The sequence below is a fragment of the Bombyx mandarina genome, chromosome 24, assembly GCF_030267445.1.
Source record: "Bombyx mandarina strain Sakado chromosome 24, ASM3026744v2".
Taxonomy (NCBI): Eukaryota; Metazoa; Arthropoda; class Insecta; order Lepidoptera; family Bombycidae; genus Bombyx; species Bombyx mandarina.
The window spans coordinates 3307693-3334774 of NC_143230.1; the positions used below are offsets into that span (position 1 = coordinate 3307693).

At 38.1% G+C, this 27082-nt stretch overlaps 1 protein-coding gene across 2 annotated transcripts in view; it reads right to left on the reverse strand.

The window, feature by feature from the left end:
- LOC114248501 (nephrin) overlaps positions 1-20822 on the reverse strand; it is a 424177-nt gene extending 403355 nt beyond the window's left edge. For both annotated transcript variants that reach the window (XM_028181757.2, XM_089737838.1), the window contains exon 1: positions 20627-20822. The gene's annotated coding sequence lies outside the window, so the exon portion shown is untranslated. The remainder of the gene's footprint in view (positions 1-20626) is intronic.
- Positions 20823-27082: the final 6260 nt, after the last annotated feature.

Below are 27082 nucleotides of genomic sequence, written 5' to 3' on the forward strand. Positions count from 1 at the left end.
CTCTATTTACATTGATTAAAATACCCATCGAAAAATACCTATAAAAACAGTCATTTATCCTCAAGCAAAAGAGTATTAATTATTTTTTACACTCGATTTCCACTAAATCGATCCTATTTTATGGATGCTCTAATTCTAATCCGCACGTTTGTGGAGCTAGTTACGTATATTGAAATAAGTGTTGCAGATGTTTACAGAGATTGTTTAAAACAAAAAATTGAATTCAACTTATTTTGTACACTTGGCCATTGTCAATGAAGCTAAGATTTCAATAGGTTAATCAAGCAAAATAGACGAATTTTTTGGTACATATCCCATTCGTGTAACGCTTAGGCCCAAAATAGGGTTTCTCCTTTAATAACTTCACAAGCAGCGCATAGTTCTCTACTAAAGTGTACGTAGATCTATATATTAATACGTGAAGCAAAAACTTTGTATCCCTTTTTACGAAAATTGCGCGGACGAAGGAGTATGAAATTTTCCACACTTATAGAGAATATAGAGAACAAGTGCACAATGCTAATTTTTTTTTAAATAATACATAAAAGATATATTAAATCAATAAAGAAAACATTACACACACTACATACCATGTATTTGACGCACACACGCATGCATACTATTTATTGTCAAACTTTTGTTCTTGACGTCTGTTGTCAAATTGAGAATAGATTAAATATTGTTTGTCTTCTATACTAATATTATAAAGAGGAAAGATTTGTTTGTTTGTTTGTTTCGAATAGGCTCCGAAACTACTGGACCGATTTGAAAAATTCTTTTTCCATTAGAAGCCGACATTGTACCTGATGAACATAGGCTACTTCTTTTAATTTTTTTTTTATTTTTATTTTTTTGTTTCATGTGTGTTTTAATGTTTCCGAAGCGAAGCGAGGGCGGGTCGCTAGTTATTAATACTTTTTTATAGTATAGACTTGGCGAAATTTGTGATTATAGAAGTATAAAATACAATCATAATAGTGTACAAACTTACAATTCCAATTAATTAAAGTCGAATTTCGACTACTGCGGGACCTCTAGTTATTAAAACATAACACAGACGAGGGCGAAATGCCGAGCATGTTAAAAAACAAATTTGACCCGAGTTAGGGGGCGATGGCGAACGAACATTCATTTGATGTGTTTACATAAACGTGAATCTTGATAATGTTCAATCTAATCTCGTTATTTTCGAAACATTTTTACGCCTGCCTGTTATTATTTACCAACTTGCATATATTGTGTTGTTAAAGTTTATTGACACCCGAATTATTACGGATGCTACAGCCGGAGGTAAGAATTACAATTTAAAAGTTATACTAATTTTTTTTTATTGCTTAGATGGGTGGACGAGCTGACAGCCTCTCATCTCAGTATAGTTACAACGGCTGCCTTACCGTTCCGACCGAAACGCATTACTGCTTCACGGCAGAAATAGGCAGGGCGGTGGCACCTACCCGCGCGGACTCACAAGAGGTCCTACCACCAGCTAGTTAACCACTAAGTTAACCTAGGCTGGTGTGTCTTGATCGAACCAAGATCCAAGAGTGCTGTCTCTTATATATGAAGCGATGTCCTCATTGGTGGTCACGTAGGCCCCTCACGTTGTGCCGACAGTGCGCCTCGTGTCAGGCGCCGGTCGTTGACCAGAAAATGCATACTGGTGGTTTCTATGCACTAGCCTTGCGCAACACTGGTAGTGGCTGTCACCAGATAGTGCATGTGAGCGATTTTCATGTATTAACCTTGTTAACCTTGCGTAACACCCATCTTTCTGTAGCATTTACATATGGCGCGTTTGACGAAAGTGGTTCGACAAATAATGCCACACAACCTAACCATACGGTGATACCAAAAAAGCTGATAAACGAATGTTCCAGACCAATTTAGAGATTAAGCATACGAAAAGAATACTCTTGTATCACTTATATCTTTATCATCTATATTTTAATCACTAGATTTACTTCTATGAGATTACGTAGCTCTATCCAGTAAAGTTAGTTTGTATATAAACACTAACAATTTAAATTTCAGATATTTTTTGAAAAGGAAACCCAAGGACCTAAATATTAATGTTCGGCGGGAAAATAGAAATGAACTTGAAACAGAAACACCACATACATTGGATGCACACGGTTGAGAAAAAAATATTAAAATGATTTATCTGTAAATCCGTCTAAAGTGGACGAATCTTGATAAAACATATCCAAGTTTTTAAGGGAGGTCGTTGGCTACCAAATTCAAAGTAAATAGACAAACTCAGTCAGTTATCACACCACACAGAGTTTTGAATGAACGTGTATACAAAAAATCAATCTATAAATCGATGTGTGTCCGAATGTTCTTCGAAGACTACGAAATATTACTCAATTTGTCAGATGTGTGAAGGATATCCTATTTAACAATGGCTAGTTATCAATATTTGTAATTTCAATTGTGTTTTCAATAGCCAAAGCTATGCACATTAATATGGTTTTGCTGAGTGCACATACTATTTAGATTGCAATCCAGATTAAATCTGGTACTACTTGTACGATTTAGCTAATATGTACTGTAATAATTGTAATTTGTTTTGTGCGTCAATAAATTAAAAATATAATGCCTACACCAATTTCGATTTTAGGGAAATCTTTAGAGTGGCCTAGCGGGTCATTCTGTGGAGCTTGGTAGCGATGAGAACAAAGACAAATCAATGATTGGCCAGCATATCTATTTGGATCGGTAGAAGGACATGTCAAATAGCTAATGTATCTCAGATCGGAGATAAGGCACAAGAATTTCCGAAAAGAGCATTAAAGAAATTTGCTGTTATACAACGCGGTTTTAAGCCACGACGCTGCGGTGTCGTATACTCGAGGGTAGCCCATAAAATGATGTTACGAACGCTTTTACAAGAGCTTAATATTTTCACCTCGCAGTTCGCGCACACGAACCCGGAAACCATTAATTAAAATTTAACTCAGTGTAAGGTGCGTTTTGTGATTCATTAAACAGGAAGCTAGATGGAAATTTGTGAATTTACGAATGTGATTATTTTATTAATTTATAATTACTTATAAGTTTTGGGCGATTTGTAGTTGTTTTGTGAGTACATTCATAGATGCTATTTAAACCCGTTCGCTAATTGGAGCTTTTAACCACCTTTGAAGAGTAAGTAACGCTCACATTAATCCATAGGCATCACAAAGTGGATGCTACCGACGAACCAGAGATAAGAGGTCAACATTTCAATAGCGAAATAATCTACTTTTCAAGATTAGACAGACAAGCTATTATTATTAAGATTGTGTGGCCTACTATAACTGGGTCGCGAGGTTACTCTTACTTCAATTTTCCACCAGAGTATTCAATCCATTGCACTATAAAATTGAGACTTAGAGCTCATGTCACAAGGTGGGTGGCGACATTTCCGTTGTTGATGTCTATTGGCTCAGGTAACCTAACACCAGGCTAACTGAGAGCTTGTTCACGCAGCTAAGAAATAAGAAAAATTACTAATTATATTCGCTGGTGTTCATTTTTAATATGCGCAAAAACTTTACCTATGAGAGAACTTGTAAAAGTATTTTCCATCTTTTTAATTATTTTATTATTATTATATGTTCGTGAATGTTTTCTATTGTCCAAGCTCATCGACATTAGACAATTCGCTATCTGGTTTATCTTAGAGCGCCGAAACCAAATCCACGAAACACCTTGCAAAGCTTCACCGATTTCAATGCACACAAAAGCATAGCTATAACTCTTCGCAAAATAAGCTGATCGAACCCCACGTACTTGAACGCAAACCACAAAACCACCAACCAAACTCTACAATGTCAACACCATTCAATACTGAGTAATCAATTTAACTTGGACCTCCAGGTCTATGGGGAGTCGGACGTGCCGAAAATACAGCAGCACTTTCGATTGGTCAAATAAATTGTGTTTGACGAACACTAAAGGGACATTTAACGACTTTTATTTGATAAGGTGTGTTTCCGTTTTAACCACTCCCAAACTATAATTTGTAAAAGGACAGGACTTTGGCGAATATGCTTATCTTACCATATAAAGCGTGTTACAGGTATTTGTTGTAATTTATAGGGTCATGCGGCAGTTACTAGATAAGGAATCTAAGACAAGGGATAGAAAAGGGCAAAGAAAATAGCGGTTAGGGCTATAAAGCATTAGCTAGCTAGGTGAGATGGATGGTTTAGTGCCGGGCTAAAACCTACAGATTACAGAATAGCAGATAGAGGGTACTTTAGAATGTGCTTAAATGGATGGGATTTTTTATGGGTATTACATATTGCTGGGAGAGATGGTGGGACAATGTAAGACGCATCAAGTCTGCTTCCTCCAACACTACATCACTACGACCAATCTGGCCAGAGTGAAACGACATAGAAGAAGTATATTGGTTTCAAAAAAAACCGATGACCTTAAAATACGCAAACAAATAATGCTGTCTATACTAGTGTTCTAATGGATTATTACCACGATTTTCACCTTCAGTCAGTTTTCGATATTATGGTGTGTTGCAAACGTCACGATCACGGATATACTGAAGATTGCGGGTAGGATGCCAGAAGCGAACAAAGCTGTCTACCTTCATTTTAATCCGTTTTTGGGTGCTATGACTGGAAAGTCGTGTATTGTTAATAATACCGCATAATACGTGATGCATTTTCTTAAGAATTGCTCTTGATAAAAACGGTTGTCTGAAAAAGATAGCTAACCACGCCTTCAGCGATAACACCGTTTTTGTACCCAAAACTGTGTTTTGGGTCTGCAATAGAATATATTGTCTTTCTTTTTTTGAAGTTATACTTCTTTAGGCGCGTTATGAAAAATTAATGAGAGTGAAATTTTACGATGCGCGCGCACCGTGACACAAAATTAACAGAAATGAAGTTGCCCACTAAATGGCCCATAACCATACGACCGACGTAACTTGGCGAGTCTGAATATATCCGCAGGTGAACTTTCGCGCAATTACACTCGTAAAAAAATGTGTTATTAGCATTAATTTTTTATTAATATAAATGACAAAATTATTATTTAATATAATTCATACTAAATATTATTAAATTATTAACGTTAAATATTGATTATTAATTATTTAAACTTCTTACGCGCGTACATAAGTACACGCACCCTTTTTTTCTATCCTTAACAATATTTTTCTTAGTTTATGTATATAAAAACATAATCTAAGTGCGTTTGGATCGTGTTCGAGACCATTAGATATTAATTCCGAAACGATCATAACGAAATTTCATTTCGTTTATTGGACAAAAAAACCATTATGTCATCCCATTGATTACAGCCATGGGCCACTCCCGAATTAAAATTGTATTAGTACCAGAGTCGCCGCATGTCGCTCTGTGGAGATCCGTAATCGTACAGCAAAAACCTTAAAATTTAGTCAAATGCGAGCATCAATGTACATAATGTTAGTTTTCCAATTACAGAGCATAATGCGACTCAGTGACGCACAATGCCGAATTATGCTAAAGCTTAATTGGAACGTGAATTAGCTTTCAAATGCATCAGCAGAGTGCGCTAAGTTAGCACAGTTTTAATTAACATTGATTATTTCTAAGAAACTACGACGAAACGAAAGCCTTACAATTTTTTTCAACATTAAATAATATTACTAACGATAATATAAACAAATTTTCGATCAATGCCAACATAAAGAAAAAACACTTGTCAATTATCTGTCACTGAGTCGTTATCGATTGCGAGTATCACGCGAGAGCAGTACTTTTGAGAGTGCTCGATTGTGCGAGGCGTTGCTGTAGTTTAACAAATACGTAATGCTCGACATACATATATTTGATCTACGGAACCCTTTAAAAAGCCTAGACCGATACACGCTTGCCTGGTTTATATATTTTAATAATACTGTGGCGGTCCAGTCATTACTACGCTTCATTTTAAATGCGTCGTGGATGATAATTATTTTTCAATTTGTTCACAATTTGGGTATTCGTGGAAGTGTAGCGTGTAGTGCGAGCTTGCACGGGTACTTGGCGCCGCCCCGCCTATTTCTGCCGCGATGCCGTCATGGATTTCGGTTTGAAAGGTGGAACAATCGTAAGACTGTACAATTCTATGTACTTTATACAAGGGATGGAACATAAAAAAACACAATCATCTTGAATTGAATTGACAACGAACTATTAACAAATAACCCTGCATTTATGTTAAATACATATATATAAAAAAAACATTTAGTATTTAAAACCTCTAAAACCGTTTATTTAAAAAAAAATATTTTTCTTAGACATATTTACTGACACGTAAGTAGGCTTTAGAAAAAAAGAGAAGTTCAGTTTTACATGACTCAATAAAGCTAAATAATTTAATTTTTTTTATATATCACAAAAAACGCAATATTCTAGAACAATATAAAACTTAAATTTACTGGCTTTGTTTACTGAATGTTTTTGTGATGTTACTCATAACGCTAAAATGTCGAATAAAAAATTCGAATTTAGATGAAATATTATCTATCTATACTATTATTTATCAATCTATAGTATCGATCTAATTCCTAACACTGGTCCAAGCAAAAAAAAAAAGTAGGCAGCGGCTTGCTGAAGTCCATGGGCAACGGTAACCACTCACTATCAGCTAATCACTGATCATCACTGAGTAGATCCAGCAAGAATTCCAACGCCGTAATTTTTTACATACATTTAGCATTAGTAGCATGATAATTTTAGTAATTACCGGTAATAGCCGGTAATAATTTTAGTAGGACCTCTTCTGAGTCCGCTCGGGTAGGTACCACCGCCCTGCCTATTTCAGCTGTGAAGCAGTAATGCGTTTCGGTTTGAAGGGCGGGGTAGCCGTTGTAACTATACTGAGATCTTAGAACTTATATCTCAAGGTGGGTGGCGCATTTACGTTATAGATGTCCAATTGGCTCCAGTAACCATTTAATATCAGGTGGACTGTGAGCTCGTCCATTTACGCAATAAAAAATAAAAAATAAAAAAAAACTCTCCGCATAATCCACGGTCTATTTCTTTGGAGAGCATCGAGTACAAAATGTTTTACTTATCATTTACATTCATTTAGAACATTTTTCATTACTTAATACATTTTATCTATTTATCAAGATCATTTACAGGCGAGCCTCATTCTGTAAGTAACTAATTTTAAAGAAAAACAGATAAAAAATTCCTTTTATAATACATAATTTGATATGATAATTTATGGGCTACATGATCGTCCGTTACCAGGAAAATTTAATTAAAAGAAGCGTCACAGCTAATAATAATATACTTGATGATAATAAAAAACGCGAAATTAAACCGCAAAAGTAACTATAATTATGTCTCCTGAAAAACGATAAAAGTAAATATTTAATAAATCATAAAAAAATAACTGAAAACAAAACACGCAAAGGTCATTCGGCCCCAAATTAGGATTCCCTTTGTTATGGCAACTAAATATTGACATACATTCTTATATACGTTTAAATATATAAATGATACACACCCACAGAAAGAGCAAACAAAGTCGTTCATGAGACGAAGGTTTGCTCTATCTGGGATCGAACCCACGACCCTGGATGCAACAGTCAGTGCCGATAACTACTGCACCACCAGAAAATGATAACTAACGAGAATAGCGTGCAAACAAAGAAAAAAAATTTTGTTTACTACGCAATACGTATTATAATTGGTCGGTGTTTGATATCAAAACGCGTTTTACATTGCCATTACAATTTCTATGTGTTAGATGCATGATAAACATAATAATATCGAAGGGTAAAAGGCTGTTTGGTTTGAGCGACATTTTTGCAACTTTACAGCGGAGCCACGTAAAGTTTAAAATTTAGAAAAAATATCGTAGTAAGTAATCGTATCGAGTAAAATTTTTGAAATTCAATTAAAAACAACAAAACCTGTTGATGATAATATCAAATAAAACGGGCCTTTAATTACAAAGATAAAGGTCGGATATTAAGTGAAATGTCGCTTAAGCCCAATAGCTTTTCAACCCTCAATATGAATCAAGACGTTGAAACATAAGCCCCGGTTACCGCTCAACACCAGGTGGGCCGTAAGCTCGTCTCAAACAAGTTTGTCTTCACGAATTAAAAGTCATTCATTATAAGTCAACTTTCAAAGAGACTACACCAACACCAAGTTTTGTTGATATCGGTTGAATATTTTTCCAACAGCGCCACAGTACAAATACTCATTCGCGAAGCAACTACTCTTGAGTTGTTGGAAGCGCTCGGGTAGCTGTTAGCAAATCCCACCCCTCCAGGCTGAGTCTTTGCTCGCCCTCCTGTCCTGGTAAAACTGGAAGTTAACTCAAATTTGTATGGAGTTGGAACAGCGCCCCTAGCGGCAAAGAAAACGAAAAATGAAAACGGAAGTGAAAAAGACATTTAGACATTCTATTTAAAAATCAAGCATACGTACATACAAAGCAAGGTAATTGCGTGTTAAAAAGTAGAGTAATACTTGAAAATTAATAGCAGAAGTCAACATAACTAGAGAGACAGCGTTAGAGAGATTCACAACCAAGTTTTTTTTATTTTTTTTATTTTTTATTGCATATATGGTTGGACGAGCTTACAGCCCACCTGGTGTGAAGTGGTTACCGGAGCCCATAGAAATCTACAACGTAAATGCGCCCCCCTACTTAGAGATATGAATTCTAAGGTCTCAGTATAGTTACAACGGCTGCCCCACCCTTCAAAGGTACCTAAGCTGATAGCCTTGAGGGGCTATTTCAGCTTCACCCTAACATGTAGGTGAGCTCACGGGGCTCAAACCGGAGTGTTGCTAACACTGGCTCCAGCAAGAGCAGTGCTTCGCAGAATCTACCACCGGATCGGAAACGTGACCAACTGAGAAGATCCTGCGAGAAACTCAGTGGGCTGTGTCTATGGGTTAATTCACTCGTCGAGCCCTTCTCAGTAACCACCAGATCGTGTGTAGGTATTAGTAATTGTCCGCCAAAATCGAAATTTTAAATAAAATCCACACTGACAAATTTTAAAATCTACAAGAACTTGACTGTCTACACGCATTTGGACTAGGCCGTGCTATCTTAAGATAACATTAGATAAGTCACAGGAAACCGGGAATATTTGATAACGTGCCTTCGTGTTTGCTTTAAGACACTTTATAACATAATACGGGATCCATTTTTTTTTTTTTTTTTTCTGTTTGGTAAAAACTAAATTAAAATTTATGATAGTTTTTTTAAGAGTATATTGAGTTTTTTTTTATTGCTAATCGGGTGAACGAGCTCACGGCCCACCTGGTGTTAAGTGGTTACTGGGGCCCATAGACATCTACGACGGAAATGCGCCACCCGCCTTGATATATAAGTTCTAAGGTCTCAAGTATAGTTACAAAGACTGACCCACCCTTCAAACCGAAACGCATTAGTTCTTCACGGCAGAAATAGGAGGGGTGGTGGTACCTACCCGTGCGGACTCACAAGAGGTCCTACCACCAGCGTGCTATTAATATCACAGAGATGATGATTGACACCGTCCACTCTGAGATAGGCAGGCTTATATTACGTAAGCTGGTTTAGTTTAAAGTAATATGGAACCTACCGGTGCGCGGAGGAGATACCACGTGACAACGTGACGTAAAATATTGATTTTTTTTTTTTATGGAACCCTTATTCCCTTTCCATCTCGTAATAAGTACAACGGAGCAAGTAAATAACAAGCAGAAAACACGCAATACGCCGTGATATGGCAAATGGAAGACAATACCAATAAAATCAATTCGCGTAAAATATACGTTCTCAGAGACGCGACCGTTTTTTTATCACTCAAAAACAGACAGGACCCGGATGAAATATATTCTATGGAAGAGGTTAAATAAAGGCTGGTGACAGTTTGAGGCCGAATTTGTGATCCGGATTCGGGGCGAGCGCGAACATAAATTACGCTTCGCAACAAATACGTTAATTCAACAAAAAATATCTATAATATGTATATTGCACTTTTAGACATGATTCTTGGATGTATTTTTTTTGCTTAGATGGGTGAACGAGCTTACAGCCCATCTGGTGTTAAGTGGTCACTGGAGCCCATAGACAACTACGACGGAAATGCGCCACCCACCTTGAGATATAAGTTCTAAGGTCTCAAGTATAGTTACAACGGCTGCCCCACCCTACAAACCGAAACGCATTACTGCTTCACGGCGGAAATAGGCAGGGTGGTGGTACCTACCCGTGCGGACTTACAAGCGGTCCTACCACCAGTAAAATTGTTATATTTACACCAGTAACATTAGTCTTATTGCTGCGATGGATGGACGACTTCGCGGTCCAAATGGCGCTTAGTGCTTACAAAAATCCACAGACATCAATCACGCTAATGCTATCACTCACAGATGGAATAGCTTCCCTTCCCAACTTTTACGCGATCGAGAAGTTAAAAAACTAAGCACCCTAAGGAGCTGTAGTTAGGGTTAGGCACGACCTACGAAACAATCAAATTACTTTAACACCGGTAAGAGTAACGCCATCTATCGCCGAATAGTCGAACGAATACCGAAGGACCTAGAAGCACCTAGTACGCTCGAGAAGTACAACGCCATCTATTGACAGATAGCGGAAACTACGACTAGAGATGTGTGGAATATTCTCGATAATTCTAGGGAAGAGGTATCGGCTGTAAAAGCGCTGCAGGGATGGCATGCAGTCATTCAGTAATTGGACCTACTCGAAGCGAAACAGCGAACGAATCACCTGAAGCGAAGCGGAACAAGCGAATTGAGTGTTTTAAAGTGTTTGTGAAGTCTTCTAAGTGTTGAATACAGTTTTTAAGTTGTACTTTGGTGAAATTTTATTTATCCCGAACCCCCAGCGCGTAACGTTACGCTAGTTCGCTTTAAGGTTCGCCTTCAAAGTGCTCCAACCGTAATTCCAACGGAACAGGACCAGTCGCATTTCATCACCCCTTTTTTGTTTTATAAGGGGTTGACTTTTTGAGGATTTATGTTGGATAAGGTTGATTTGTGTTTTAATGCGGTGTGTAGGCGCCTCTAATGTTTTCCAAAACGTAATATTCTCGGTGGAAATGTTCCGGATTTTTCGGTCTATTTACCGTCAAAAGGGTTGCTGCGGAATTGAAATGTGGATACGGTGTTTAGTTGAAATAATTTAAACTGAAAAACAAATATATGTTACTGGGAAACTGCATTAGTGTATGCGAGCAATGCGGACATTTTGTCGATAATTAAATTTTCAATCGTGTGTAAACTATATGCTTCCATCAGACAGGAAATTATACACATACAGCAATAAGTATTTTACTTAATTCTCTACTGAATTACTTGTAATTCCACTTTTACAATTTTTAAGTCCGTGGTGGATGAAAGGCAATTGCATGCAGCAGAGATCCATCGCATTTTGCGATGGATGTGTGGAGTAACGAGAATGGATAGAATACATTAATCAACAGTAGCACTTTCTTCATTAAAAAAAAATCTCCGTCTTTTTTAATATATCTCGTTCCCACTGCCGCCATTGGTCCTGCTAACAGTGTTGCCATATGGCATTCCAAATAATGTCTTTTAACATGTTAAATTTTATATTATAACTAGCTTTTGCCCGCGACTCCGTCCGCGTGAAATATGTAGTGACTTCGGCATAACGCTAAATGTTACCCTCCACTTCAATTACGTAGAAAGTGAAAATATTTTTGAATTATAGAATGTTAGGGACCGATTTAAGCCCCTATTTTGAAAAATTATTGATTGGTGCTCCACTTGTATTGGCCTTACCGTGATGTTATATAGCCTATAGCCTTCCTCAATAAATGGGCTATGTAACACTGAAACAGTTTTTCAAATCGGACCAGTAGTTCCTGAGATTAGCGCGTTCAAACAAACAAACTGTTCAACTTTATAATATTATAGCGACCCGCACTCGCTTCGCTTCGGAAACATTAAAACACACATGAAACCAAAAAAAAAAAAAAAAAAAATAAAATAAAAAAAGTAGCCTATATTCATCAGGGACAATGTCGGCTTCTAATGGAAAAATAATTTTTCAAATCGGTCCAGTAGTTTCGGAGCCTATTCGAAACAAACAAACAAACAAATCTTTCCTCTTTATAATATTAGTATAGAGTATAGATTAGTATAGATTTGCAATACGTTGCAGTGTATTGACTACAAATTATAGTTAATTTTTATTCTCTGTGTACGTTTGGGCGATCGCCACCCGAGAACTTTATTGTTTCGTCGAAAAATCAGCATGTCAATGTAAAAGGGTGGATCGCGAAAGGTATCCGATATGCCTTTTTAAGCCTTGTACACCTTAAGATAAGGTTGAAATCTAGCAAGCAACGACCTACCCTTCTGATCAGCGCGCACGATTGCTTTGAAAATATATTATACAGAACACTACTCTCATCAGTATGATTGCTACGACAAAAAAAAAAACTGAAATCTTTTCTACTGATGGTAGGACGTTTTGTTAGTCCGCCCGGGTAGGAACTACCCCCCTGCCTATTCCTGCCGTGAAGCAGTAATGCGTTTCGGTTTGAAGAGCGGGGCAGCCGTTGTACTGTAAAAACTGAGACTTAAGAACTCATATCTCAAGGCGGGCGGCGGCATTTACATTGTAGATGTCCATGGGCTCCGGTAAGCCCTTAACAACAGGTAGGCCGTGAGCTCGTCAAAAAATGTAAGCAATTAAAAAATCACACATCTTCTTCTCGCATTAAAACTGTATTATCTCAAAAACTTACTAATTTTACAGGAGTGTTTTAAAGGATAAACATGTGATTGATATTTTTAATATTAATCATCTTTGTAACATTTATTTTTTATTTTTTACCAGTTACATTATCTGTCTTTTAAAGTAAGATAAAATTATTTATTAATTTTGTTAATAGTAGTCAAAACATAGGTAAACTAAAAAAAAAACTGAAACTAAACTACGCTCTTTTGACAGTATTTATGAGAAAAATACTGGTGATACCAAATGGTTCCGCATATTAACTCAATTTCGAATATTTTTCGAAATTGTGCACTTTTAATAGGAGAAGATCACGCGGACGCTCACCTACCCGTTGGTCTGATCTGGTAAAGACGCTCACCAGCCTGCCAATAACCGAGGCTATAAAGACCGCCGAGGCCAGGAAGACGTGGGGAAGCATTGTGCGTCGAGTGGTCCACATTTCAAATTGGGCACGACCTTCAGCAATGAAGAGACCGACTCAGAAGAAGACACTTTTAATTCAGAAAGACGACATGTCCTAAGATTGGCGGCGACATTCACGCGGTTAGTTATGAGCTCTGCACTTAACTCCAGATGGCGGTGCGCTCATCAACCCATCTTAGCAATAAAAAAAATGGTCAATCGAAGATCAGCCTGCGGACCGGGTTTGACCAGCGTTTTTTTTTTTATTTATTGCTTAGATGGGTGGACGAGCTCACAGGCCACCTGATGTTAAGTGGTTACTGGAGCCCATAGACATCTACGACGTAAATGCGCCACCCACCTTGAGATATAAGTTCTAAGGTCTCAGTATAGTTACAACGGCTGCCCCACCCTTCAAACCGAAACGCATTACTGCTTCACGGCAGAAATAGGCGGGGTGGTGGTACCTACCCGCGCGGACTCACAAGAGGTCCTACCACTTGTAGTGTTACTTTATTTAAACCGTTTTAAAGTTGGGTATGAATATGGTCGAAGGAAACTAAGTTCTATATTCATCTAGATTAAGAGCTTCTGACGTAAAATCTGAAACGCTTAAGAAAAAGAATGATTCTGAGCCAAACTAGTATCATCCATATTTCGTGAGTCATTGTGATAATTAAAACTGTGTTTACGATTTAATTTTATTGTCGTTACATTATTTTTAAGGTATCGAATGCTTATTAAGAAACGCGACATTTAGCCGCTGAAACAGTATATAATTATTACCTAAACTAATCATGTATGCGCCAATATAACAGAGGTTCAAGGCATCTTATGAACGCTCCTAATACTCAGGTTGCCTTCTTGAATGGACATTGTAATATTAGACGTTACGGCCTGGCTAAAACTATATAAATAGTTATAAATCTATATATTAATACGTGAAGGAAAAACTTTGTATCCCTTTTTACGAAAATTGCACGGACGGAGGAGTATGAAATTTTCCACACTTATAGAAATAATAGAGAAGAAGTGCACAACGCAAATATTTTTTTTAAATAATGTATAAAAGATACCTTAAATCAATAAAGAGTACATTACACACACTACATACCCTGTATTTGACACACACGCGTGCATACTATTTGTTTATTCTCAAACTTTTATTTGCAGTCTATCAGTTATAGTCTGTCAAATTGAGAATAGATTAAATACTGTTTTCTCTTTAAATATTTGTCTAAAGTGTAGTCTTGACGAAATCTGTGATTGAAGAAGTATAATAGTCCTTGACAATCGAATCATAATAGTGTACAAATTTACAATTTCAATTAATTGATGATTGATTTCATCCGACCGATTTCGGCCATGGCGACCACTTTGACTCCTATCCGTCGATTTGGCGCTCGTGCGCTCGAAGATGGCTTATATAGCCTATCTTCGCGGCAAAACTCCTTGCGCATTGAGGGCACGTAAGCACGCCGTTCTTATAATTATAGGTTATGGCAGCAGGAGGGCGGGCCTTCAACTGGCCGCGTTTGTAATCAAGGTCAGCTTTACGCTGATCCTCGAACTTGCGTACTTTGCTGTTCACCATCCTGCGCCATTCTGGCCGCTGTGCTGCCAAGCGCTTCCATTGAGAGGGCTCTATATCACATCTCTTCATGTGTCGTTTCACGACGTCCTTGTACCGCAGGAGCTGTCCGCCATGCTTTCGCTTGCCATCCTGTAGTTCAGAGAAGAAGATGCGCTTCGCCACTCTTTCCTCCGCCATGCGTGATACATGACCGCACCACCGAAGCTGCCGGCGCATTAAATAGGTCTCAATGCCACCAACATTGGCACGTCGCAAGACTTCGGTATTTCGCACTCTATCCGACCATCTGATTTTCATGATGGCACGAAGGCATTTAAGGTGGAAGCGATCCAGAGTGCGAATGTGGCGGCGGTACACACACCACGACTCGGAGGAGTATAGGAGGTTTGGCAGCACAATTGCCATGTATACTGAAATTTTAGTGGCCAACTTAAGGTCATGCGAGCAGAAGACCTTGGAACATAGCTTGCCAAATGCCGCAGCAGCGGCACCAACCCTGCTATTGATCTCATCATCAAGGTCACACTTGGATGTTAAAGTGTTCCCCAGATAGCGAAATTTATCCACCTGCTTCAACACATCCTCACCAAGCTTTATGGTTAGTGCCTCGTGACCGTGACTGTCCAGGGACATCACCTCCGTCTTATTGACACTAATCTTCAGGCCGAATTTACGGCAGGCTAGGTGAAAAACGGACATCAGCTGTTGCAGGCCGGCTGGGGATTCAGCTAAAAAGCACAAGTAAGTAATTATATAGTTTTAATAAAACGTCAAAGCCCGGAAGACGACCACGATCGTAGAGTATAAATTGCACGCATGCGCCATAGCTGTCCGAGAATCGAATTCAAAACAGTCACACAACAAATATAATATAGTTGGTAAATAAAATAAAAAATCATTTACGGGTTTTTAATTGCTTACTTGGCCACCCCGAATAACTATCGATTTATTATGGGCGTTTAAGACGAGCGCTCCGCCTTCATACGTAACCGGTTTTAAAGGAAACTTGTCGCTTTATTGACTTGCCTTACTGTTCGAAGGGAATATCATGGTTTAAGGCAAACAGGAAAATTTTAATATTTTTGGAACGAAGTTCCTTATGGGATGATGCGGAGGGGTAACCGGGAAAAACGTCCGTAACGTAAGATTTTTATTAGTAATGCACACAGTGTATACGACTTAACTTTGTACTAACCTACAAAAAATAACATATTTTTTTATCATTCATTGACCACGATCTCGGAGCGTTCGTTTGCGCAATACACTAGCTCTTATGCAAACAACCGTGAATGAAGTGTACCACAATATGTTCGCATGTTACCGAATGACCGTGCGTTGTTGCGAAACCTCCAGTTTTATTTTCTTTATACCTAGAATAGAACTTAATTAATATTTTTATAATAAGGAAGTTCGTTCCTATCCGGTGTCCCACGACACCACACATTATTTTTTTTATTTGCTTCCAGAATACCATCTTGTGTATGCCAGCACCCATCTTTACACAGGAAATCGAAGTTTCCTTATAAAAAAACAACTTCAAACCAGAACCCATGTGAGCGTCGCCGCAGAAATAAGCAGTATTATTTGATCTGTCCTCTTACTTTTTAATCAAGTCCAATAAAACAAATAAGAGGGTAGACAGTTTTGTCTGCTCCTAACATCCTTTTTCTAAGGGATTTTATGACCTGGTAACTAAGACCTTTAGGTCAAGTCTTATTTTAATATTAATGAAAACTGCACTAAGTACTTATATGAAAAATGATAATATGAAGTGAAATGAAGTTGATTTATAAGACGATATGGGATGAAATATAATCTCAGTAAAATGGTGGTTATTTAGTGAAACTTTTTCTGTGGACTTTTGGAGGATCCCGAAAAGTTATGCGGCTATGTTTTATTTTTCCACATTTGTGCACTTTCACAGATACTAAACAGTCAATAAACCACCGTTATTACACATTTAAACCTTAAGAAACACTAAATAGACAAATTAAAAAAGAGCACCCAACTTCACTCCTCACGTTCCCGCCAAAAAAGTCCTAACATCCTATCCAGTCTTCGGTCTACCATTGAACGTGCTTGAAATATCCCGAAATATTAGGGACTCATAAATGTCAAAATCATGGTAAGACTCCGTTAAATAATACGGTGCGTAGATCGAAGCGACCGTTTAAAACAATTAGATACGGACTGGATAGTGGTACCTACCCGTGCGGGCTAATAGCAAACCCTACCACCGGCAGAAAAAGTACCGTATACACAATAATTTCTCAATCAATGCTTTGTGATTTAATTAATACGCTTTTTAGCTTCAGACGTATGTATGTGTATGATTGTAACGGAATCTTTGAACATAATTTTGACCCCCTTCAAAACGTCGGATTAACTCGAAATTTGGTATACTTATTAAGGACCGATGACAATTTAATATCAAAAACAAATAGAAAAAATAGAAATTTGAAAAAATTTAAATTCAACTAAAAAATGAAAAATAAATACCTAATACTTGAAAAAAAACTAACAAAATACGCTTTTATAGAAAATCCAACCAAAAAATAGAAAATAAATTTGAATTTAAAAATAGCGTAAGAAAAAATGAATAACTACTTATTTGTATGCACCCCAAGCTTTTATACAATAAAACCATTTTTTCAAAAGCGTATTTTTTTTTGTTTTTTTTTTAAACTATATTTATTTTAACTTATTTATCGTTATTAGATGTCATATTTTGAAATATAAATCTTAGAATTATTTCAAATACGAACCTCTGTCATGGCGGATGATGTTTATTAAGTATATCACGAAATAACTATTTTGTATATAACTTTTTTTTTATTGTATTGGTGGACGAGCACACAGCCCACCTGATGTTAAGTGGTTACCGGAGCCCATAGACATTTACAACATAAATGCCGTCACCCACCTTGACATATGAGTTCTAAGGTCTCAGTATAGTTACAACGGCTACCCCACCCTTCAAACCGAAAACCGCATTACTGTTTCACGGCAGAAATAGGCAGGGTGGTGGTCAGGGAAGTCTTAAACTAGGCTGGAGCCCTTGGGCACACAAGAATTTGAGGCCCTTTTGGAAAGTAAAAAAAGCGAATTATAATAACATTTTTTACTGAGTATGACCATTTTTTATAGGTAATCAAATACAGTATGATATAATAATATTAATTATATTAGAATACTGCTGGTTTTTTGGTTACGATTGCGATAATGGTTTCTTTCGGGATTTCTGTTGAGCAAAATATTTCATTATATCTTTAAAGTAAACTTTTTGAAGGATATCACTTTCTATGCCCATAATTGACAAATTACTCAGCCGTTCTTGTAACATTGTTGTTCGCAATTCATTTTTTATTCTCTTAAGCTGCGAAAATGACCGCTCTCGACTATATAGTCGGATTTTTAATTAGACGAAGCCAGCTGACAGTAGCTAATGTCACTTTGTGAAATAATGTTGCTATATTTAAAGTAATAGTGATGCGTTCAGTTCTCGTTCAATCACATAAATGAACAATGAGTGTGAAGAGTTACTCATTAATTTCAAACTATAAAAGAATATTATTTATATTTTACAATAAAATTGTATTAAAGTGATCCAATATAATAATATGTTACTAGTAGTATGTAACTACAATCAGTTTTTTTTTTTTCATTACCTATGTACCTATAATTGTTATATTTTATACATCTATAGTTTCAACTATATGATGCATTGGAAATAGGACAGTCTTACAAGCTTCCTCGCAATGTTTTTCTTAATGTTTAAAACACTCGGTATTCAGTACAGGTAGATACCATAGGAACATAATGTTTCGTCGAAAACTCGTTGGTATGTACAAAGCACGGCTAAAATTCGAACCCCATGCCCGATATCGGCAGTTCGGCACACTAACTATTCACTAGACAATCGAGGCAATTTCATTAATTCAGGAGTTTTTTCAATCGTTCACTTTGTCACAACACTATTTTTATTTCATCAAAAACTGACAACACAGTAAACGTCAGTTTACTTCGTCTAATAAAAAATCCGACTATAGTTGGTAACCAAATTGTCGGTCCTTCGGGGCCCCCTGAGAATGGAAGCCCTGGGCACTGGCCCCGTGTGCCCTTATGGTAAAGACGGTGTTGGTGGTGGTACTTAACAGTGCGGATCTATCAGTATACGTCCGTACGTACGTTTAAACTAAGATAAAAGTTTTTAAATTTATAAGATGTGTTACGTGGGTGGTATGAAAGTTCTGCAGAGTGTCACCTTGTTACGAAGGGACAATTTATTTCACTTGCAGATTACTGGGTAGAACCGACCGAGTGAGAACGCGGCGCGGTAATCATATTGTGAATAAACTCCCCAATGTAATTACCGCGTATGGTAATTACTTAAACCTGAGTTTCTCGCCGAATCTTCTCAGTGGGTCGCGATTCCGATCCGCTAGTAGATTCAGCGAAGCACTGCTCTTGATAGGGCTAGTGTTAACAATTCTCTCAGCTTGAGCCCGTGAGCTCACCTACCGGTCTGCTCATTCGCGAAGCAGCTACTCTTGCGTTGTTAGGTCTCCTTTCGAGGCACTCGGGTAGTTGTTAGCAAATCATACCCCTCCTGGCTGAGCCCTAGCTCGCCCACCTACCCTGGTAAAATTAGAAAGGCCTCCGGGCCACCAGTAATCTCTCAAACATAAAATAATACCGGTCCGCGCGTAGTTGAAATAGGCATCACCAACGATTGGGTAGGGAAAAAACTTTAAGCTATCAATGTACACTATCACATTAGCATATTTACAACATCATGCAATTATATTTGATAATATTTTCGATCGTTCTTATTTATTTATTTTTATTTATGTACACACAAAAAAGAAGACATAGTACAGAGTAATAGGAAAATTATGTAAAAAGGCACTGCTTATTTCTTTAAGAAATCTCATCCAGCAGACCCGCGAGAGGATTATGAGAATAATAATTAAAAGTGATGAGTGTGTGTAGAACAGCTAAAATAATAAATACAACATGAGAATTATAGTAATGCACATACACATAGCAAATATTGTTAAACTTGAATACAAAATTCTTTTTCGTTCTTATTAGGTACGATTATACAATCAAAGTAAATGATGACTGTCTGGAAATTACTTTAATTTCATATAAAATTTAAAAATACTTGTATTTCTATTTGAAGTCGCGATTTGCAGACATAATTAACACTGTTTTTACGATTTGATTTTTTATTTTTTTATTTACTATACCTAAATTATTATCCACATTTCGAAGGCAGATGTTATTTGTGGACATTTAGTCGACATATTCCACAAATTTAGTCCACACATTCAAAGGTATAAATCGTAAAATTTGTTTTGATTATACCTAAGTTTATTTATAAAATTTTTGCATATAGGGTGAGTTTGAGTATGATTTTTTTAATCTTTTCGTGAGTTCAATTACTAATTGAAAATTTAGGATTGACGTAAAGGACGGATAGCATTTACATGTAAAACATAATGGTTCGAATCATTCACCAAATTTTAAAATTATATTTTAATAATAATGTTTTTTTTTTATTTATACCGTTTACGAGTGAATTCATTAAAATATGCATATTAAAATGAACATAGCATCTATTTTCTTATAGTAAAACTAATTCATTTATCGAGAAATGAAAACGAATATTCAATCTTTAATGTTATTCTAATCAAATTGATGTTCCAATGTATGTCCAAACATGTTTTATCCCAAGTGGTTGATTTCTCCGAGACTAGATTAATATGGCTTTATAATAAATGTTTATTAATAAAATGATAAACCATATATCTCTAAAATCTCTATCACGCATTAAAAATACCTGTATCGTTGTCAGAACCTTTTCTGGTGAATTATTTCCTAAACATTAATTACCTTTATGAACAGCAAATCCAGTGAGCACATACGTCACAATCACTTTCAATAAAACATACACTTCCAATATACACTCAGCACTTATATTAAACAATCACTGAAAACCGTTTGGTTTACATCACGAATCGTCCGCGTATGGAATTCTTTCGATAATTTGGGCAGCAGTTAAACAACCCCATTCCCGACGGACGCCAAAGCCCGACTGACGCGCGGCGTAAGCCGAGATGCGATCTGTTTCATAGATTATAATAAAAAACAGAACGCTCGCTACTGCATACATACTTATTACGTTGATTTTTTACTTCTTAAAATATTGATTTTCGAATAAAATGCAACTTGAACAACAAGAGACTTGTTTAGCTATTGTTGAATGATTTCAACTGGAATTTGTTTTGTATGTTTATACAAGTAGAAATCAAGAATCATGGTTTGCATTTTAACACGATTTCATTGAAATTAAACAAAGACTGTGTGATTTTTAGTGGAACAATACATTTTTATGTTTTCCCTGGTAGCCTAGGGGGCTTTTGCAGCTACGCTCTGAGCTCGACGTGAGAATTTGCTAATACTAGCCCTAGCAAGAGCAGTGCTTTTTTATTTTTATTTATTGCTTAGATGTGTTGTCGAGCTCACAGCCCACCTAGTGTTAAATGGTTACTGGAGTCCATAGACATCTACAACGTAAATGCGCCACCCACCCTGAGATATATAAGTTCTAAGGTCTCAGTATAGTTACAACGGCTGCCCCACCCTTCAAACCGAAACGCATTACTGCTTCACGGCTGAAATAGGCACGGTGATGGTACTTAACCGCGCGGACTCTCAAGAGGTCCTACCACCAGTAATGATGCAAATTATAATTTCGATTCGTTTTAGTGATAATTATATTTCATGTGCTTTTTTTACCACATTTATCTATCAACTACTTTTGTCGAATTAGCCGAATTAAAACGATCCAATAATATTATTTTAATAATCATTCAACTTTATTTCAACACTAGCGATCCGCCCTCGCTTCGCTTCGGAAACATTAAAACACACATGAAACAAAAAAAAAAAAAAAAGTAGCCTATATTCATCAGGGACAATGTCGGCTTCTAATGGAAAAATAATTTTTCAAATCGGTTCAGTAGTTTCGGAGCCTATTCGAAACAAACAAACAAACAAATCTTTCCTCTTTATAATATTAGTATAGATATTATTCTGAAATTTTTCAACATTAATTTTAAGTAATACGAGAATCATTCGCTATCGACAAGTCCACAATATCGATATTCGAAGTTATCGTTTTCAATAATATCGAGTTATTTGTTTCAATGACTTCCGGAAGTGTTTGTTTATTGAATCTCCAACAGGGATATGGATACAACGGCCCTTGTACTTTTGGTCAGGCTAAAGATATCTCATTATAATTTTGTTTGGGTGTTCTTCTATTTATTAAAAGGTACACATTTGACCAATGATTTGCCGTAAAGATTGCATGTTTATTTAGCATTCCATTGACGAGTTTGGATTTTATCATAACCATACGGTAGATTCACTTTATAATACATTGCTGTACATTGCTTCATGTATTAAATCCTACTTATTAATAAACAGAGAGATCGTAAAAAATAGTTTTAATATTGCAATATCATAACAAGAATTTACGGTGTATGTTTTGATTGATTTTAAGATTTTGAGTTTGAAGTCGTCGTGGCCTAAAGGATAAGACGCTCGGTACATTCGTATCGAGCGATTCTACTGCGCCGGTGTTCGAATCCCGCAAACAGGTGTACCAATTTTTGTAATCAAACAAATTTTCTCGATTGACTTCCACGGCGAAGGAATAGCAACGTCTAATATAAATCGAACCTGCAAAAAGTACAATTTGCATAATTAGTAATGGTAACAGTAACGCGTTTCGGTTTGAAGGGTGCGGCAGCCATTGTACCGTAAAAACGGAGACTTAGAATATGTGGGTCTGTCTCAATATGGGTGGCGGCATTTACGTTTTTGATGCCTATGAGCATCCATTACGGCACCCCTCTTGAAAGTTCTAAATCTCAGGTCTATAGTGCATCAGCTGCCCACTGCCCACCCTTCAAACTAAAATGCATTACGGCTTCGCGGCAGAAATAGGTAGGGTAGTACCTAGTAGGTTGTACCTACCCGTGCAAGACCCTTTACCACTAGTAATAACGCAAATTATTTCTTGTCTTTGGCCTTCGTAGGCAGACGAGCATACGACTCATCTGATAGTAAGCAGATACTGTCGTTCACGGACTACGCTGCGGACATACAAATTTTTCAACACACAAATTTTCTGCTACCATTTAGCCTTTAATTTATTGTAATCTGTTCACGGAACATGTAGTACCTACCTACTCCATTTCAATATTCATTTACATAAATTCACTAAAAATTATTACATTCCGTAAATAAAATTCGACTAGCAGAATGAAATGCCTAAGGTCGAAGTCCGCGTGTAAGCGATTACGGAATCGTGTAGGTAGCTCACTATCCAATTCATTTCACTTTGACGTTAACACTTTGACGTCGACAGAGACGGATTAATGAAGAGAGAAAGAGAGAAATATATTTTTGAAATGTCAATTTGTAACACCATATACCACACCGAAATAATTACAAGCTTTTTGTTAAAAAAAATTTATTGCTTAGATGGGTGGACGAGCTTACAGCCCACCTGATGTTAAGTGGTTACCGGAGCCCATAGACATATACAACGTAAATGCCGCCACCTACCTTGAGATATAAGTTCTAAGGTCTCAGTTTTTACAGTACAACGGCTTTTTTTTTTTTTGTCAGGAGGAAATCGCCGGACTTCCGCCCTCCACTGGGGATGGAGGGCGGGGCATGTCAGAGTCGAACTGACTAAAACCTCCTGTAGCTCAACAACCAACGTCCAAACCTCGCATGAGACAGAACTCATGAAGAGGCAGAGGGGGGAAAGTGAAGCGTTTAGTGCGGAGCACATCTCTCCCATCACCCTCCCCCTCAGGACGCCGGACCGGCGGTCGTCGGCGCCACGACCACCAGCCCTCTCGGTCGGCAGGCTATCCGAAGCCCGCCTAGATGGCGCCGGTTAGAGTGAGCTATCCTACGGAATACCCCGCTGGACCAGAACCAGCGTGAGTCGAGGATAGCCGGCCTTCCATCACCCGGATGCTCTTGCGTAAAACGCGTGCAGAGCAGCTTGCACGTCGTCTTCTTAGGCCCCCCTCGCCGGTCCCCAGACCGACATGTGAGGGGGACCCGAAACACTTAGAGGGCCAGGGCTTGGGCGAGATCCGCCTCCCTGGCCCCCGCTCGACGGCGGCGGGATTGTGCGTCTCTCACGCGCCCCGCCGCCTCCTTCTGCGAGATTGTGCACTCGCAGAAGTCGAGCATCGCCTTCCACGACTCGTCGTTGCTGAGCATCGATGCCACAACACTCGGCAACGACAAGTCGTTTCCTATTTTTGCGACGAGGACACGGCGCCACCCCTCCCATGCGGGGCAGGCAACGAGCGTGTGCTCCGCCGTGTCCAAGTCGCAACCACAATGGTAACACTCTGCCGTCGGCTCGGCTCCGATCCGGTGCAGGAACTCACCGAAGCAACCATGCCCAGTGAGCACCTGCGTGAGCCGGAAAGTGAGGCGTCCTCTGTCACGATTCACCCAATCCACAAGAATCGGGCGAATCGCCTCGACGGTCCTACGACCAGCCGAAGGATCGGCCAGCCGCCTGGACCATGACTCCAGCACGGACCGCCGAGATTGGGCCCTCCGCGCTCTGACCACACTGGGGTGGTTTAAGGTTAGACCAGGAAAATGAATTGTTTATATATATTTATTATATTATATATACGAAAAGAGCCAATAATTTTTTTTTTGCTTAGATGGGTGGACGACCTCACAGCCCACCTGGTCTTAAGTGGTCACTGAAACCCATAGACATCTACAACGCAAATGCGCCACCCACCTTGAGATATAAGTTCTAAGGTCTCAGTATAGTTACAACGGCTGCCCCACTCTTCAAACCGAAACGCATTACTGCTTCAAGGCTGAAATATAATTTTTGCAGGCTTAATACGGTTAATTTATTTTAAAATAACTGACCCGGCAGACTGCGTAGTGCCTTAACCGATAAATAAAAGTCATAAACATTTGTATAAAATAAACTTAAAACAAACAAAAGGAATCGGTCCGACGGAGGCACATCAAAGGAAAAACAAAATTGTTATTTTTATTTAATTCCGAGCATTTTCATATTTATCTACCTTTTAAACCTTGTCTGGACTTCCACAAATAATTCAAGACCAAAATTATCCAAATCGGTTCAGCCGTTCTCGAGTTTTAGCGAGACTAACGAACAGCAATTCATTTTTATATATTTAGAGATGATTAAGAATCGCATTATCTGTGCAGCTCATGTTTTCCTCGAAGATAATTTTTTTATGAGTAACGCACGGCTTTAGACAGGACTTTTATAGGACTGAACGAGCTGACGGATGTAATTAACAATGCCTGTGCCTACGGTGTTTAACAAGGCTAGCTTTTAAATTATGAATGGCGTGGCCAGCAAGGTGTATCAACATCATGTTACTTTGTGAGCCAGTTAAATTCTCATAGCTTTTATAATTTCACTACAGCACGTTTATTCTAGGGGCTTGACCCGACCCTATAAACAAAGAGGACTGTGTTTCAGTGACAGTTTCAGACAGTGGCTTTGTTCTTTGGATGTGGTGCGAATTTTTCTATAGTCAATGAGACATATCGGTAGATCAAAATTATAACCTTCTGGGTTATAATTTTAATAATATATACTCAAGAATTTTACAAGTGCTAGGACCTCTTGTGAGTCCGCACGGGTAGGTACCACCACCCTGCCTATTTCTGCCGTGAAGCAGTAATGGGTTTCGGTTTGAAGGGTGGGGCAGCCGTTGTAACTATACTGAGACCTTAGAACTTATATCTCAAGGTGGATGGCGCATTTACGTTGTAGATGTCTATGGGTTCCAGTAACCACTTAACACCAGCTGTGAGCTCGAAGGAATAAAAAAATAATAAAAATAATTGTCGGGAGAGTCTTCTTCTTCAAATAAGGTTTGAAAATTTTCTGCAAATGGCGACATTGGCTCGCTTGTGTTTTTTGCCGATAGAAAAGCGCACTAATGCTTTCAATGACTTGACATCGCCTGTACCAGACGTTTGTAGGATTGAATTTTTTTTATTGCCCTTTTAGGCAGACGAGCATACGGTCCACCTGCCGGTGAGTGGTTACCTTCGCCCGTGGACTTCAGCAATGCCAGGAGCAGAGCCAGGCCGCTGCCTACCGTTGAGTTACGCGATATAGTAATCCACGAGCATTTAAAACAGCTTCCGTGATTAAAACGTCTGACTAACAAAATGTATTTACCATACTTTTCAACCCGAAAATAGTCTTACACGTACACGCATCGTAGAAGTCGAACGATGCATCCGTAGTCTGAACGCTCTCCAAAATTATCCGACAATTTATATTATTTTCGTAATTAAAGTCACCGGATTCTTAGTATTTACAAGTTTTATTTCGAGCTTCTGTTTTAAAAAAAAAAAAAAGAAAAAAAAAACACGCGGCGTAAACAGCGCTACGTCTGTTTTACGGTGTTTTATTTACGTGTTACAGGTCGTGTACGACGAGATAAAGTACCCTACGTAACGTATGTAAAAGTCTAAACTATATTTAGTTGGTTCATTGGTATGTAATAATAATATGTGCAATACGAAAGATACTTCTTCTTCATAGCGTATTTTCGATCTAGTGCCACCCCTACTTAAACTCGTCCACTTTGCTTTTATTACTGGCGGTAGGACCTCTTGTGAGTCCGCGCGGGTAGGTACCACCACCCTGCCTATTTCTGCCGTGAAGCAGTAATGCGTTTCGGTTTGAAGGGCGGGGCAGCCGTGGTAACTATACTGAGACCTTAGAACTGATATCTCAAGGTAGGTGGCCCATTTACGTTGTAGATGTCTATGGGCTTCAGTAACCACTTTAGCACAGGAGGCTGTGAGCTCGTCCAACCATCTAAGCAATAAATAAAAAAGTCGTCTGGTTTTCGGCATCCTTCTGGGTGAGGTTATTCTACTCCATATCTTCCTTGGATATGATTCCTTATACCTTTCTTAAAAGATTGGATGTGGAAGGCGGAGGATCGTTCATTGTAGTGAACTTTGGGAGAAACCTACAACCAGCAGTGGAGAGATACAGGCTGATGATGATACCTTCCTTTATCACATCTATCCTGCATTTCTTGGGTCTAATACAGGTTCTATGATCTGGAACGTAAAGGTTGAGGAATCTATTTCTATATAATATAATAAAATAATCTCGAAAGATTATGAAATTTCAAACAATAATTAGACGTCTGTGTTGCTCTGTTTTAATATAATTAAAAAAAAGCACACACACACACGCACACAGTCTACATTTTA